Raw genomic sequence first — 16,437 nt, forward strand, 5'->3', positions numbered from 1 at the left:
GTCCCCCACTATTATTGTGTTGCTGTCTATCTCATTTCCTAGGTCTATCAGCAATTGTTTTATAAATTTGGGAGTTCCAGTGTTAAGTGCATCTATATTTAGGATTGTGATATTTGGTTACATGAGTAAGTTCTTTGGTGTTGATTTGTGAAGGTTTGGTGCACCCATCACCTGAGCTGTATACACTGCACCATATTTGCAGTCTTTTCTCCCTCTCCTTCCTCCCACTCTTCCCCCCAAGTCCCCAAAAAGCCCATTGTATCATTCTTACACCTTTGCATCCACATAGCTTAGCTCCCATGTATCAGTGAGAACATTTGATGTTTGGTTTCCTTTCCTGATTTACTTTACTTAGAGTAATAATCTTTCATCTCATTCAGGTCACTGCAAATGCTGTTAATTCATTCCTTTTTAGGGCTGCAAAGTATTGCATCATCTATATATTACCACAGTTTGTTTAGCCACTCATTGATTGATGGGAATTTGGGTTGGTTCCATGACTTTGCTACTGTGAATTTAGCCACTGTAAACATGTGTGTGCAAGTATCTTTTTTGAATAATGATTTATTTTCCTCTGGGTAGATACCCAGTAGTGGGATTGTTGGGTCAAATGGTAGGTCTACTTTTAGTTCTTTAAGGAATTTCCACACTGTTTTCCATAGTGGTTGTACTAGTTTACATTTCCAGCAGCAGTCTAGAAGTGTTCCCTGTTCACCACATCCACACCAACATCTACTGCTTTTTAATTTTTTGATTATGGCCATTGTTGCAGGAGCAAAGTGGTATCGCACTGTGGTTTTGATCTGCATTTCCTGGATCATTCGTGATGTTGAACATTTTTTCATATGTTTGCCATTTGTATATCTTCTTTTAAGAATTGTATATTCATATCCTTAGTCCACTTTTTGACAACAGTCAGCAGAGTAAACAGACAACCCACAGAATGGGAGAAAATCTTCACAATCTATACATCTGACAAAAGACTAACATCTAGGATCTACAACAAACTCAAACAAATCAGTAAGAAAAAAATCCCATCAAAATATGATATAAGCAAATACCACCTGTACCCCAATAATTTATAGAAAATTAATAAAAATAATTTTCATGTATTATTCAAGAGAAACAATCATATTAAAAATAAAATGAAGGGGCTTGTCAAGTCTGATATAAATTCATAATTACATGTATTATCCTAGACAGCTCAAGGAGGACAGGACTCCTAGGGGAATGTCTGGCTCTGGGTTGCCTGCAGCCCACTCTCCCACACCTCCCTCTACCCGCCCCCCCCCCGCTTCCCCGACCCTAGCCATTGCAGTCTTGCTGCTACCGCCAGGCCACCGCCATTTTTTAAAGAGGCCCCAGACTGACTGACAGGAGCAGAGCTTAAGTCGGCGCAGCCAATGCGCATGTGCGAGGCCTGAGCTGATTCTTGAGTCACAGAGACTTTCACGGTCCGCCTGGTGATGGGTCCCTGAGGCGTGGCAAAGCAGGACCCCTTCGTGGCAGTGCGTCGGTGTCGCGACTCCACCCTGACGTCTCCAGGAACTAGAGAGGGATGGTCTCCGGACGCCAGGAGTCGCGGAGGGCCGACCAGGATGAAGAAACTTCAGGCGGAGTCCCAGGAGAGCAGCGCGGGATCCCAGCCTCAGCCTGCCCAGACGGTGTGTGGGCGAGTCTCCCCGCAACTCGCGCCCCCTCTGATCTACAGGACAGGCCTGCAGTATGCCTGTGGGCTGCTCTCTTACCCGATTGTCGTTCTCGCGGAGAGCAGAACCCGGCAGCCTCAAGGGCTACCTGGGGTTGGGTGTTTCTGTGCCGCTGCTGTATGTCTGTGTGTGTATGTCTTTCTTTCGCTCCTTCCTCTCTCTCTCCTCTCTCCCTCTGTGGCTGTGTGTGCCCGTGTGCGTGTGTGTTTTGGGATGAATGTGCCCTGTGCGCTGGAGGGCTGTTTCTTGCATGTCGGTCTCTATTTGGTGAGACTCTTTCTGTGTCTCTGCCTGGGACGTCTGACCAGTTGTTGGTCTTTTTCCCGGCGGTTCCAGTTTGGGTTTGTGAAGGCCTTGGCAATGCGGGTAGCTGCGATGGACCCGCAGGGGTTGAAATCTACTCCCCATCCTGAGAGGCCTCTTTTCTAGGATCAAGACGGCCGCACCACACCCAAGGATAGTATTTTAAAAAGCATCACCGGAGCTCATTGTCCTTCTGCAGGAGAGGTGCAGACCGACCTCCAAGAAGATGGTTCTAACTCCTCCCACCCTCTCTTCCCATTGAGAAATGGAGCCCCACCGTGACAGTGACACAGGCTTGGAGAAGAAGTCGAGAACGGGACGTGGCAAGGATCTCTGTCACTCCAACGCTGGCCTTTCTGGCCAAGTCACCCGTTTGGCACTCCTTCCCGGAAGCCCATGGCGGTGGCATTGTGCTGTATCCCGCCTGGGCTCTGACCTCTACACTGTCCTCCCTCTTGGTCTGTCTGCCATGTTTCTGACGGGCCTGGATGCTTCTTGGTCTGGCTCAGTGTCTTCCACAGAGAACACTTTTGAGTCCATCACGGAGAAACTGCTTGGAAATCCATTTCGTGATTATTGTCATCATAAATCATCAAAATGTCATCTGATAGAACATATTTTTCTAAGTTAATTTACTTATGAGACATTTACAAGGGTATAGAATAATGTACTCAGTGAATGTAGTCGTCTCATTTAATCTTTGATGTTTTAGATGACGATATTTCTTTTTTTGAGACAGAGTCTCACTCTGTCACCCAGGCTGGAGTGCAAGAGGGAGATCACAGCTCACTGCAGCCTCGACTTCCCAGGGTCAAGGGTCCTCCAACCTCAGTTTCCCAAGTAGCTGTGGCTACACGCATGCACCACCATATCCGGCTTTTTGTAAATTTTGTAGAGATGAGGTTTTGCTGTCTTGCCCAGGCTGGTCCTGAACTCCTGGGCTCCAGCAGTCTGCCCACCTCGGCCTCCCAAAGTGCTGGGATTACAGGCATCAGCCATCAAATCTGGCTAGGATGACTTGGTTTTCTTATTGGCATATTCTATATTCACCAAATAAAGTATCTACAGTCTCAGTCCAGGTAGGGTAAGCAAAAATAAATAAATAAATAATCTACAGTAATTTTGCATACTTATATTCTAAATTTAGGTACAAATCCATAGCTTATATGGTCTAATTTTAAAGTTTTTTAAACAATATAAGTAATGGCCATGTAAATCTTTTCATAGCTTTTTTAAATTAAAATAGATTTGAAAGTATACCTAAATCATTTTGGGTTTTTTTGTTTCTGTTTTTGTTTTTTGTTTCTGCAGTGCAGTGGCGTGATCTCGGCTCACTGGAACCCCTGCCTCCCAGGTTCAAGCAATTCTCTGCTTCAGCCTCCCCAGTAGCGAGGATTACAGGCGCCCGCCACCATGCCCAGCTAATTTTTTTTTTTTTTTGTATTTTTTAGTAGAGACGGGATTTCACCATCTTGGCCAGGCTGGCCTTGAACTCCTGACCTCATGATCTACCTGACTCGGCCTCCCAAAGTGGTGGGATTACAGGCGTGAGCCACCACTCCCAGCCCCTAAATCTTAAAAATATAAAGAGACATTTTTTTAAAAATCAGTTTTAAATGAGTTAAGCATTACATTTCCAGTTGTTTATATTTCAATGAGGACTGACTGAATTGTATTTTTTAAAAAAACCATCTGGCCAGGCGCAGTGGCTCACGCCTGTAATCCCAGCACTTTGGGAGGCCGAGGCAGGTGGATCATCTGAAGTCGGGAGTTCGAGACCAGCCTGACCAACATGGGGAAACCCCATCTCTACTAAAAATACAAAATATTAGATGGGCATGGTGGTGCATGCCTGTAATCCCAGCTTCTTGGGAGGCTGAGGTAGGGGAATCACTTGAACCTGGGAGGTAGAGGTTGCGGTGAGCCAAGATCAAGCCATTGCACTCCAGCCTGGGCAACAAAAGTGAAACTCCATCTCAGAAAAAAACAAAAACAAAAACAACAAAATCTCCATGTAGCCTTGAATTAGTAACACATCTATCTTTTCTTTGATGTGGTGTCTACTTCTCTTCACAGAAAGTTTGCATTCTTTTCTATTAGTAGTGAAAGAGATGCTGTACATGACAGTCTCATCTTTTATTCAAATGGAAAGATTATCAAACTATTTCTGAAGACAATGCTTTTAAATATTATTTATATATTAATCTTTTAAGTAAACAATTTCTATCTTATTCCCTATATACTAGTTGTATTATACTTTATTTTTTATTTTTTAAATTATATTTTTATTTGAGTCACCAGGAGAAAGATTCACTTGTGGTTCAAATCAAGTGTTCAGAATCATAACAGGACAGAAAGGTCTGATCCCGAGCAAAGCCCTCAAGGGGGAAATCAAAACAGACTGAAATAAGACAATACCCCATATAAAGAGATGAATGAGTGGCTACACACACACACACACACACCGATGATGTGCACAGAGGCACATTTCACATGGTCATTTCTGTTTCTTTTTAAATACTGGTTTGTGGGGTGGGATTTTGATTTTTCCAGCTACAAGAAAAGGCCCAAAAGTGCATATGTGAGGGGGGAAAGGCAAAAATTCAGCAATAAAGTAGTTTTCCCTGGAGGAACATGAAGGGGAGGAAACAGGAAGCAGTGTTGGGAGAGTTCACTCTTCTCACCCTTGGGCTCCCTGCGTTTTATTATTGGTCCACAAAAGTTATATTCACATTGTAGCTTCCAGGCATCTTCCTTCCTGGGAGTAGACTGGCTGAAAGACCTCTGGGAACTGTAGAGAAGACCAGAGGCCCAGGCCAGCTTTCAGGGCTCTGTGCTTTTCTACGGATGGATGGCTCTGGTAAGGAACAAAGATGCCCAGCAGCCCTGGGCCCCTCAGCACCAGTGCGAAGGTCCCTCCTCTCTCTGGGGATGTGTAAGAAAATGGCCCCTACTTTGAGGACAGAAAGAGTAGAAGGAGGAGGCCCTGCAGCAAGATTCCATGGCTGGCTCCCCTTGTCTGGGAAGGAAAACTAAGCTGAGCTACGACAGGCTGTTTCCTGCTGCTCTGGGCCCTCCTCCCACCACTCACCATTCTCCCAAATGCAGGTCTTCTAATGGGATGTGTCCCTGACCTTTGGTCCCCAAATCCACATTGTACTTTGAGAGCAAGAGGAAACAGAATGCACCAGCACCACCCCCAAGACTCCCAAGATCACTTCCCCAAGAGATTCTCTGCCTCCCCAGCCCCCAAACTGCCCAATATAAGATATTCTACCCACTTCCACCTAAGCTGGGGCCAAAAGGAAAAGGATTGGTCAGGCAGGGGCTCCTTGCCGTTATTTAGTCATTTCCTCAACCTCTGATTTGGAGCAAATATCCCCAAATACATTAACAAACAGTTGACAAAACACTCATGATAACTAATGACTGAACAGGCCCTGTCCCTCGCCTGCGGGTTACAATTGTGCAAAGGGACAGGAGGTCAACAGGAGGGCCCGTTTGGACTCAGGGTGAAGATGGGAGGGAGACAGAAGGGTGGCAAGAAAAAACAGAGATGAATAAAGTCAGGCCAGAGTTGTCACAGCCACCAACCAGCAGAGAGAAGGAACTTGAACACAGCACCATCATTCCCCTTCGCATCCTGGAGGCTGTGCTTTCAGTTTTGTAGCCCGGGGACCCTCTTTCTTGTTTCAGAAGGGTTTTATGTGAGGGGGAGACCTGCAGGGAGAGCCCCCATGGTGAGATACACACAATGTGGGTGAAACGGGGTCCTTCTGGTACCCTATTCTGCAGCCCCAGACACAGATGGGAGAAGAAAATAAGCCTGGAGTGACAGAGCCTTCCCCCAGCCCTTACCCACAGTGAGCTGCAGACTCAAGGGCGGCCCCCACCTAGGCTACACCAGCCCCTTACCTTCTGCTCTGCACACTGCAAAGGCAGATGGCTGGGCTTTCTCCACTCAGAGATTCGGGAAGGAGGAATTCATTTCAAAGACAAGGGAAGGAACTTCTCTTCCCCCAGGGCCCTCTCCTCTCACTGTGGGTTTTGAGGAAATTATCAGGGGAAGAGGGCTCTGCACAGGCCCACAAACCCCCAACTGCACACAGGCCCAGAGACACCTGCGGACATGCCGCCTGCCCCATCTCTCACACTCGCGTGTCAGACACCCGCAGACGCTCATGCTCCTGCCTCTGCACGCCAGGTCTTGCAGACATAGTGGCCCCTGCCGGCTTTGTGCATCTGCAAGTCCACTTGGCATTGAGCTGGGGAGAGGAGGCCATGGAAGGCCCATGGCATCTTCCCAGCAGGAGCAGGGAGGGGCGGCCCACCTAACGCAGATCCCTGGAGTTGGGGGAGCTGCAACTCCCCGTTCTCCTCTTTCCTGCGGCTGTCCTACAATTAAGAAAGGCGAACTTGACCCAAATCGTGCTTCCTGGGGCGCCCTTTGTTCACTGCAGGCCTGCGTGGGCAAGAGGCAGAATCACTGGATGCGAGGAACGCACGGGGAGGGGAGGGAGCGTTCGCCCCGCTCCTATCGTCGCCCTGGAGGAGGGAGAAGGTGGAGAGGGAGACCCTGGTGGAACAGCAGCCCCCTCTTTGAGAAAGAGAGGCAGAGCCCCTCGCACCGGTTCCTACACAAGGCGGAGCCCCGTCCTCATCCCAGGGACAAGGAGTGGCTCCCACTGTGGGGACTGCGTGGAGCCCCTGCCTGGGGGTCCTGGAGTCTCCGCCTCCCCCAACCACAGGAGGTGCGGGTGTGTGAGAAGCTGGGCGGGAGGATGTGAGGGGAGAAGGGAGGCGTCGAGGCCGGGGCGTGTCTCCCGTTCCAGCCCCCGAGAGGCCCAGGCCCCTCCATCAGGAGAGACACCCAAGCTGTCGGCCAAGGCCAAGGGGAAGCCTCCCGGGAAGGAGCTCGGAGGCGGCAGGAGACGGCTTCCGTCGGCAAAAGCAGCCGGAGCAGGGACAGGGTCTCAGGATGTGGCAGGGTTTAAAGAACAGAGGCGCTGAGGACCAGTGGGGCGCCCGGGCTCCGAGGCATCCACGCTCTCGGCCGCCGTCCCTGGGTCTCCCGTGCGCCCCCGGCCTGCACTTCCCGCCACGCGGATCGGCTGCTGGGCAGCCCGGTCCTGAGGGAGCGCGGTCCTGCCGGCGGCGCTGCAGTCGCGAGGGGCCGCGCTGCCTGGAGAGCGGGGCTGCGGCTCCCGGCGGCCACCCAGGCCTAGGCCCCCGGCTGCTGCGGGCTGTGGCGAGGCTGCCGCCGTCCTGGGAACCTCGGCGCTCCGGATCGGGCCCTGCCCCGCCAGACCACGCGCTCTTCCCCTGCTCCTCCCGGCGTCCTGGCTCCGGGCCCCCTCTTGGTTCTTCACTCTCGGGACTCCAGGCGTGTCCCCGCCGCGCCGGAGCTTCTGCCGGGTTCTCAGACGCCCCGCGCCGCTGACTGCGGAGCGCGCTGGGCTGCTGGAGGCTCCGCCAGGCCCGTTCACAGCCCCGAGGACGCCGGGTCGAGTTCCCTTCCAGTCGGCCGGCGCCTGTCCGCGCTTGCCCGACTTTATTTATTCCACACTTAGAGTTTTAAACTTAACGAGCTTTTCAAAAACTATTCTCTCCAATTCTGTGGATTGTCTTGTACGTTTTTTGTTTATTTTGACAGGGTCTCACCCTGTCGCCCAGGCTGCAGTGCAGTGGCGGGATCTCGGCTCACTCACTGCAACCTCCGCCTCCCAGGTTCAAGCGATTCTCCTGCCACAGCCTCCTGAGTAGCTGGGATTACAGGCACCCGCCACCACGCCCGGCTAATTATTTTTTATTTTATTTTTTGTAGGGATGGGGTCTCCTTATGTTACCGAGGCTGGTCTCAAACTCCTGGGCTCAAGCGATGCTCCCGCCTTGACCTTTCAAAGTGCTGGGGTTACAGGTGTAAGCCACTGCGCCCAGCCCCATTTCTGAAATAAAAGATCCTATTCTCACTGAAGTTAAATCCCCCCCACACTGGAATCTATCCCTGGCTCGGAGTTGTGTTTTATTTTGAACTTATAATTAGTCATATGATTAAATATTATATCCAGTCCCTTGTCCATCATTAATGACCCGTTTTAATCCTGTGATTTGTTTATCTCCAGTTTATATGTTTTCCACGGATGTGTCCCATATGCGTTTCACATTATAAGTATTTAAAAATATTCACTCTTATGTTTTCTTTCTTGTCATATATACATATATGAAAAAAAGAAAGAATGCAGCAATATCTGGTGTTCCATAAGAAAAGAAAATTAAACCATAAATTTTACTTCTTAGTATGTTATATGGGTTAAGTAAAATACTTTAGAAAGGAAATGCTTTTGAAAAAAATTATTTTATGATCCTAAACCTTTGAAAACAGGTGTAGCACAATTATATTAATCTTGGAGAAGTGCTCAGTTAGATATATCTCTATAGACATGTGTAGATATATAGGCATCGATATAGAGAAATATCAATTTTTCTTTAGCATGAAAAGGAAAGGCATTTCAACAATGGTGAACCAAGGAAAACATATCTCATTTAAACTGCTTAGACTGATAAAAATTTAAATGAATAAATATTTAACGTGATGATGAATAAGGACAGAATTCTAATACATTCCATGTTAGGATTATAAAGTGTTTTCACATTTAGGAGTTGGCAACCAGACAATATCTATTAACATTTAAAATACAGAAAAGGGGCTGTGTGCGGTGGCTCACACCTGTAATCTCGACACTTTGGGAGGCTGAGGCGGGCAGATCACGAGGTTAGAAATTTGAGACCAACCTGGCCAGCATGGTGGAACCCTGTCTCTACTAAAAATACATTTTAAAAAAATTAGCCGGGCATGGTGGCACGTGCCTGTAATTTCAGCTACCCAGGAGGCTAAGGCAGGAGAATTGCTTGAACCTGGGAGGCGGAGGTTGCAGTAAACCGAGATTGTGCCACTGCACTCCGGCCTGGACGACAGAGCGAGACTCCGCCTCAAATAATTAAATAAATAAATAAAATACAGAAAAGAAGCACGTAGCAATGCTAGTCCTGAGAATCTCCCCGCAGGGCCACAAATGCAGGTGAAAAGACAAGAGCACAGTGCCGGACCCCAGTGTTTCCACAGGGTGACCTGTATCTGCCAGGATTTACAGAGGTTCCACCCTTTCATGTATGCACTTTTTGCACATTTTCTGAGATTCCAACTTTATAATAAAATCAACAGTAAAACAAATTTAATTTTGATATATCATTTTTCAAAATAAAAAGATGTTCCAAAAGAGACCCTTTTTTGTTTGTTCGTTTGAGACAAAGTCTCACTCTGTCACCCATGCTGGAGGGCAGTGGCACGATCACGGCTCACTGCAACCTATGCCCCGGGTTCAAGTGATTCTCCTGCCTCAGCCTCCCGAGTAGCTGGGATTACAGGCACCTGCCACCATGCATGGCTAATTTTTTGTATTTTTAGTAGAGACGGGGTTTCTCCATGTTGGCCAGGCTGGTCTCGAACTCCTGACCTTGTGAACCGCCCACCTCCACTTCCCAAAGTGCTGGGATTACAGGCATGAGCCACCATGCCCAGTGGAGGCCCTTTCAACTCACTGTGCTGCTGAAGGCTATGCCTGAGGCTACCCAGGAGAAAAGTCATTAATAAAGGCATGGCAAAGCACTACTCTGTTTTTTTCCGTCTCCTGTTTATGCCACAGTGGAGAAATAGCCTGAGCTGAGCCCTGCTGACTTATTCCCCAGCAGTGAGCCTGGACCTTAAAGCAGCATTGTTCCCTCCTCTCCACCAATGCCTCCCAATCTGCCAGGCTGTGTTCACTGACATCACCTGCATCTGAGGGTCACTAAGGCCAGTGGATCTAGGGGAGCTTTCTGCTGGGCCGGAATTCCTCCACTGTCACATGCTGGACACAGCAGTCAGCTCCTTCATAGTTGATTCTTATACATTAAAATAATATTGGAGATTCTGAAACACACCAAGAAATATGGGACTTAATGTAACAGTGAAACAGCAAAATAATTCACATAAGTAGCTTCATTTCCGTTTAAGGCACCTTCTTCTATTCCTGTACATAGGTGAGGATAATTTTACAGCACTGAGATAAAATGAAAAGCAGCAATCATATAGTTTTTGAAACTAACTCTGAGGTTAAAGGGGAAGTATATAAACAACTATGTTTTGGTGGAGATTTACAGGAACATTGTGACCTGGCCAAGGACAAGGAAGTTCCCAACCTCCTCAGACCCTCGCTGGCTCCCAGATGTCTGTGGTCCTTAGCCCCCTCTGGATCTCAACCCCCTCCCCTTTGCCAGCCCTTTACATAAAAAGAGCCTGACATTTGTACTAACTTAACTTGCTTCTTTAGAACATTAGTCCACCATCTTCTTCATTTTCTGGATCTTCAAAGTCAAGTCACCTTCCTTGCCCCAACTCCTTGTCTCCTGACATATTGGCTGGTGGGCAGGAGCAGAATGAGTTCGGGTTGGACTTGGTTACATTACTTTCTCTTCACAAAAAGTTCAGATTTCCTTTTGCAGTGGAAGAACTACTGTACTTGAGCACTTCATCTTTTCTTCTAATTGAAACACTATCGAACTACATTTCTCAAAACAATTCACTGTATCATTTATATGTTATTGTAAGTGAATAACTGATATTTTATTCTCTACATACTAATTATACTTTGAAAATATATGCACTTTATCAGTAAAGTTTTTCAGTACTCTCTAGCAATATTTTTTTCTAGAGTTATATTCCCAATAGCTATAAGTCATAAATTAAAGCCACATTTTTTCTTAAGTATGTATACATTAAAAAACAAAAGAAGGCTGGGCACAGTGGCTCACGCCTGTAATTCCAGCATTTTGGGAGGCTGAGGCGGGCGGATCACTTCAGGTCAGGAGGTTGAGACCAGCCTGGCCTACATGGTGAAACCCCATCTGTACTAAATATACAAACGTTAGCTGGGTGTGGTGGCACATGTCTGTAATCCCAGCTACTTGGGAGGCTGAGGCAGGAGAATCGGTTGAACCCAGGAGGCAGAGATTGCAGTGAGCCGAGATCTTGCCACTGCACTCCAGCCTGGGCAACAGAGCAAGACTCCACTCAGTCTCAAAAAAAAATAGCTTTTTTGAGGGGGGATAGAGTTAACTGGTATGCTTAGGTAGAAATTTTTATAATTTAATATTCATATATTCATATTTTTATATAATCATGGATATTTTCTAAAAAAAATTGACAAGTTCCACAGAAATTGTTTTCTTTTACTACATGAGTAATGTAGGGAGAGATTTTTGATGAGTAATAGATCCCCTAGGACAACACTGGAGAACTCCATGTTGCTACTCCTCAACCTGTCTCAAATTCATCAAAAACACTTTTTAGTGGAAAGCTAAAAAAAGCTACAGGGGGCTTCTCTCCCCCAAAATTAAGCCAGGGTTCCTATCATTCATACATTTAGTCACCAGTTATGTCTCCCCGTTAGGCAATGAGCACAAACTTGTCAGTGTCACAGTGCAAGGGAAGCAGCAAATGACACTGCAAGTAACTGGAAGGGGTGGGGGAGTCACATGAGATCAACGACAGAGACAGCATCACCAGAAATGCCTTTGCATCGCAGACAGAGTAATAAAGACAAAGGAAGTCCCTGTCTTCATGTGGCTGACATTTTAGGGAGAAAAGGATGAAACTCCACAGTACAATTAAATATAGAATGGAGCATATCAGGAGGTAATAAGTTTTATGGAGAAAAATAAGGGTAGATTAGCGCATGTTCCCAACAAAAATGACTGAGGCGAAGGTCTCATCAGCAGAGGTTTATTGAGCCAAGGTTTGAGGCTACATCCAGAAACTTACACAAGTCATAGGAGCATCTGTACTTTTTCAGCTGGGGATGAAATCATGGAGGTGTCTAAAACTGTCTCCACAAAGTCAGTTCCTGGGAGGGGGTCTTAGGACCAGGTGGCATCTCTTGGTCTGCTGAAACACTAAATCATAAAAGTATCTCAAAGACCAGTCCTTTAGGTCTCACAACTGTGATGTTATCTATAGGCATGGTTGGGGAAATCACAAATCTGGTGACCCCCAGTTACATGACCCTGGGGCAGTAAATAACTTATAGAAAACAAGCTAAGCAATGGCAGGCACGGTTTAACCATCCCTGCTCTTTACAAACTTCACACCCTACCATAATTCTCAACTTGTCTTGTGAATGCATCTTCGATCTCTGAATGAGGAGGAGGTCAGCTTTCTTTGCTTCAAAGTTTATACAGTAAATTCTTCTCATGGTTATCTTGGCCTCCATGATAGAATAAGCAAAAAAAAGATTTAACCTGTGAGGTTAGAAGCAAGATGGAGTCAGTTATGTTAGATTGATCTCATGACTTATAATTCTACAAAGATGGTTTCAACTTCCAACAGGCCTTGGCCACGGATATGTGGAATTAGACTGAAGATTTCTCCTGGGAAACTGGCGGGAGAATGGACCTTAAAGATGAATGATAAAAACTTGCACAATGGGGCCAGGTGGGGTGGCTCACGCCTGTAATCCCAGGACTTTGGGAGGCCGAGGCAAGCAGGTCACCTGAGGTCAGGAGTTCGAGATGAGCCTGGCTAACATGGCAAAACCCCGTCTCTATTAAAAATACAAAAATTAGCTGGGCATGCTGGTGCACGTCTATAATCCAAGCTACTCAGGAGGCTGAGGCAGGAGAATCACTTGAACCCGGGAGGCAGAAGTTGTAGTGAGCCAAGATTGCACCACTGCACTCCAGCCTGGATGACAGAGAGAGACTGTCTCTCTCTCTCACACACACACACACACAAAATCCTCCACAATGGGAGGGGGTTTGCCCATAACCCAGGGTTGGTAGGTTACAGCCACCCATTGCTAGGCCTTGATCCTCATTACTCCTTCTTTTGAAATATGAGCTCAAAGACACCAACATAATCTGTGTAGCAACCCCCTTCACTCAGCTATGCCCAAGGATGACATAAAGTGAGACATCAGCCTCCAAGCCAATAACTGACAAATGGTTTAGTGGGATTTCCTTGGTTAAAAAAATAGAGAATTATTTTTGCCTCAGATGGACAAGTGTCTCAGACATGCTCCTTCAGTTTGGAAGTCACAATGTAACAGTGGATGTGTTGAAGAAGCCCTTTAATGAAAAGAAGCTCAAGGCCATGTCAAAAGCTCCAACTTCTGAAAAGCTTTCTGCATTGGAATAAACAGTTGAATCAAGTGTATTTGAATGCATCGACCTGGCCAGTGGATCCGGGGAGAAAGGCAAGGGGTTTCATTTTAAAGACCGAACTAAGCCCCTTGTCCCCAGGAAATCATACAGGCGTAGCATTGAATTGATGTCTTGGGCAAAGTGGACACAGTGGCAAGATATTTGAGGATGAGATGAGACTCATTCTGGGACTGCACTCCTATATACCCCTCTTCACGGGCCTTTCCACTGTGACTCTGCCTGAGGGCAGAAAAGATGTGGGTGTGGACATGGGGCTGGGGTGGGGCACGGACCATGCCAGAGCAATAGCTGACTGGGCTAAAGGCAGATGAGTCCCTATTCTGGGACAATTCTGTTACCACTAAGCTACCAGTTGCTATGAGGACTTCCTTTTTCTCTTTTTTTTTTAAAGACCTGAGTCTGAGCTATTATGTATGTACATTTTTATAGCCGTGTTTTCACCCTGTTGCCCAGGCTGGAGTGCAGCAGCTATTCACAGGCACGATCCTTGCACACTACGGCCTCAAACTTCTGGCCTCAAGGGATTCTCCACTTTGGCCTCCCCAGTATCTGGGACTACAGGCTGGGCCTACAGGTGTGTGACACCATCCCCATCCTGATCTACTGCAGATTCTCTTGATTTCTGGGTAAACAGACTGACTGCACCATCCTATCCTGTCAAATCACTTGCACAAATACTTCTACTTTAAGAGTTCTTCCACCTTGTCCAGAACCATAATCCATCAACCCCATTATTTGATCTCTTAAAAGAATAAACAAATGACACACTGACCCATCAAAACACACACGTCCTTTCCCCAAATACCAAACACAAAAAACACAGCTGGTCTTCTTCACTTCACCCACTTGAGAGAGTCACTTTCTTATGAGTACCTTTAACTCCCTGATTTACTGCTGTGCTTTTTCTGGCACAATCCCATACCTGGATGAGCCCCACACTATGTTTCTTCAATGATGTCACTCAGCTGAGCCAGATACAATGTAGAAAAGTAGCCAGGTGGTATCAACACAAATTCAAAAGTAGCTACACACCAGATTGGCTGTAAACACTGTCCAGAACTTAGTAAGTTCACATTTGGCTGATAAAACCCTTTCCTCAGAAACCCAACATCTCTAACAATCTTCTCCATGTCCTTTGAACCTTCACTCATGTGGATTTTACCTGGTATCTTGCCCAATAATTCATACAAAAATTAGATCCCACGAGGCAAGAACTGTCTCATCTTTCTACCATCTCTAAAGATAATATGCACAGGTCTGTAACTTTCTAGCCTTCTTTATTTCATCATGTCAGTAAAAAGATACACTATAGATAAGAGATTGAGAAGACATCCAGTCTCATTTGTAAGGTAATATTATAATGAGATTACATTTTTCTTTTGTTTTTTTGTTTGTTGTTGTTGCTTGTTTGTTTGTTTTTTGAGGTGAAGTCTCAATCTGTCACCCAAGCTGGAGTGCAGTGGCATGATCTTGGCTCCCTGCAACCTCTGCCTCCCAGGTTCAAAAGATTCTCCTGCCTCAGCCTCACAAGTAGCTGGGATTACAGGCATCCGCCACCATGCCTGGCTAATTTTTGTATGTTTAGTAAAGACAGGTTTTCACCATGTTGGTCAGGCTGGTCTCGAACTCCTGACCTCAGGTGATCCACCCGCCTCAACTCCCAAAGTGCTGGGATTACAGGTGTGAGCCACTGCGCCGGGCCCACATCTTTCTTTGTGCCACTATTATTTCTTCATGAAATCAATGCTTCATTATGCAAACATGGTCCCATGGACTATCTTTTTAAAAAATGGCAATAATATGGCCAGTTCCTTACAAAACTAAACATGCCCTTAGCATACAATTCAGCAATTGTGCTCCTTTTTCTTTGCCCAGAATATTTTTTTTTTAACTTTTAAGTCAGGGGTATATGTGCAGGTTCCTATTACCTTGTTATATAGGTAAACTTATGTCATGGAGATTTGTTGTACAGATTATTTTATCAGCCAGGTAAAATAATCTGGGAGGCCAAGGCGAGAGGATCACTTGAGGTCAGGAGTTTGAGAGCAGCTTGGCCAACATGGTGAAACTTCTTCTCTACTAAAAATACAAAAATTAGGCTAGTGTGGTGGCATGTGCCTGTAATCCCAGCTACTCAGGAGGGTGAGGCAGGAGAATCACTTGAACCCAGGAGGCGGAGGTTGCAGTGAGCCAATATCATGCCACTGCACTTCAGTCTGGGTGAGAGAGTAAGACTGTTTCTCAAACAAATAAATAAATAAATAATAAAAATTAAAAATCTACATATTTAATTATGTAATTACTGCCATCATATCTCTCTCAGAACACTGATCCAAGAACAACAAAAATAATAGGGATGATACTCTCTGCTAATTAAGCAAATTTCCTTTTTTCTTTGTGAAACCAATTGACAAAATTCTTCAGTTTTTGGTTTTTAGGAATAATTACTACTAACTTATTTTCAGTGGAGTTTTGCAGATGCCCCAAACAAAAACACCAACAATGACCAATTTCATTGGGAAAGTACTAAATTTAACAAACTTTATTTTTTGATCAATGAAGACTTATTTTTAATTTTACTTTAACATTTTAGATTTAGCCTTGGATAATAAAATTAATTAATATAGGGAATGTTTACTAACATATATAAATTCACTGACATATATAAAGACTTGTTAGTTAGAATGTCAATTTAATATTGATCAAGGTTGCCTGACAAAAATAAACTTTAGGTAAACTTAAGTTTGATGCATTCTGTTTATAATCTTGTACCTCTGTTTTCATTCTGATTTGGCATGCTGCATAGTTGGGGTCTTTTTTTTTTTTAATTTCAGGTGGATTATGGCCACTCTTTTCTTCTCTTAAGTCTTAGTTGATTGTTCTTCCAGAAACAATTTTAAAATCTGCAGAGCTGCATCTGGATCAAGCAGTTGGGTTGGAGGAATATGAACCATTAAATCACAGAAGAGCTTATTTTCAATTGTCATAGCTAACATTGAGTCTATGCCAAATTATGTAAGCAATGTGGATACTGGAATGTCTTTGAGTTTTGTATTCATGAATTCTCTAGCTCATCTGTTGATACTTAAGATGAAGAATGAGTAAAAACCAAGTCAAACTCTACCAGAAAATTGAATTTATCTTAGAATTCTTTGCAGAAATAAATTCT

At 45.5% G+C, this 16,437-nt stretch overlaps 1 long non-coding RNA gene across 1 annotated transcript; it reads left to right on the plus strand.

Moving 5' to 3' along the window:
* Positions 1–1,416: 1,416 nt before the first annotated feature.
* Positions 1,417–4,250, plus strand: LOC129527779 (uncharacterized). The gene is made up of 2 exons (XR_008672845.1): positions 1,417–1,664; positions 2,139–4,250. It is a non-coding gene; the product is annotated as an uncharacterized lncRNA (long non-coding RNA).
* Positions 4,251–16,437: the final 12,187 nt, after the last annotated feature.

The sequence above is a fragment of the Gorilla gorilla genome, chromosome 18 (genome assembly GCF_029281585.2).
Source record: "Gorilla gorilla gorilla isolate KB3781 chromosome 18, NHGRI_mGorGor1-v2.1_pri, whole genome shotgun sequence".
In the NCBI taxonomy this organism is placed as follows: domain Eukaryota; kingdom Metazoa; phylum Chordata; class Mammalia; order Primates; family Hominidae; genus Gorilla; species Gorilla gorilla.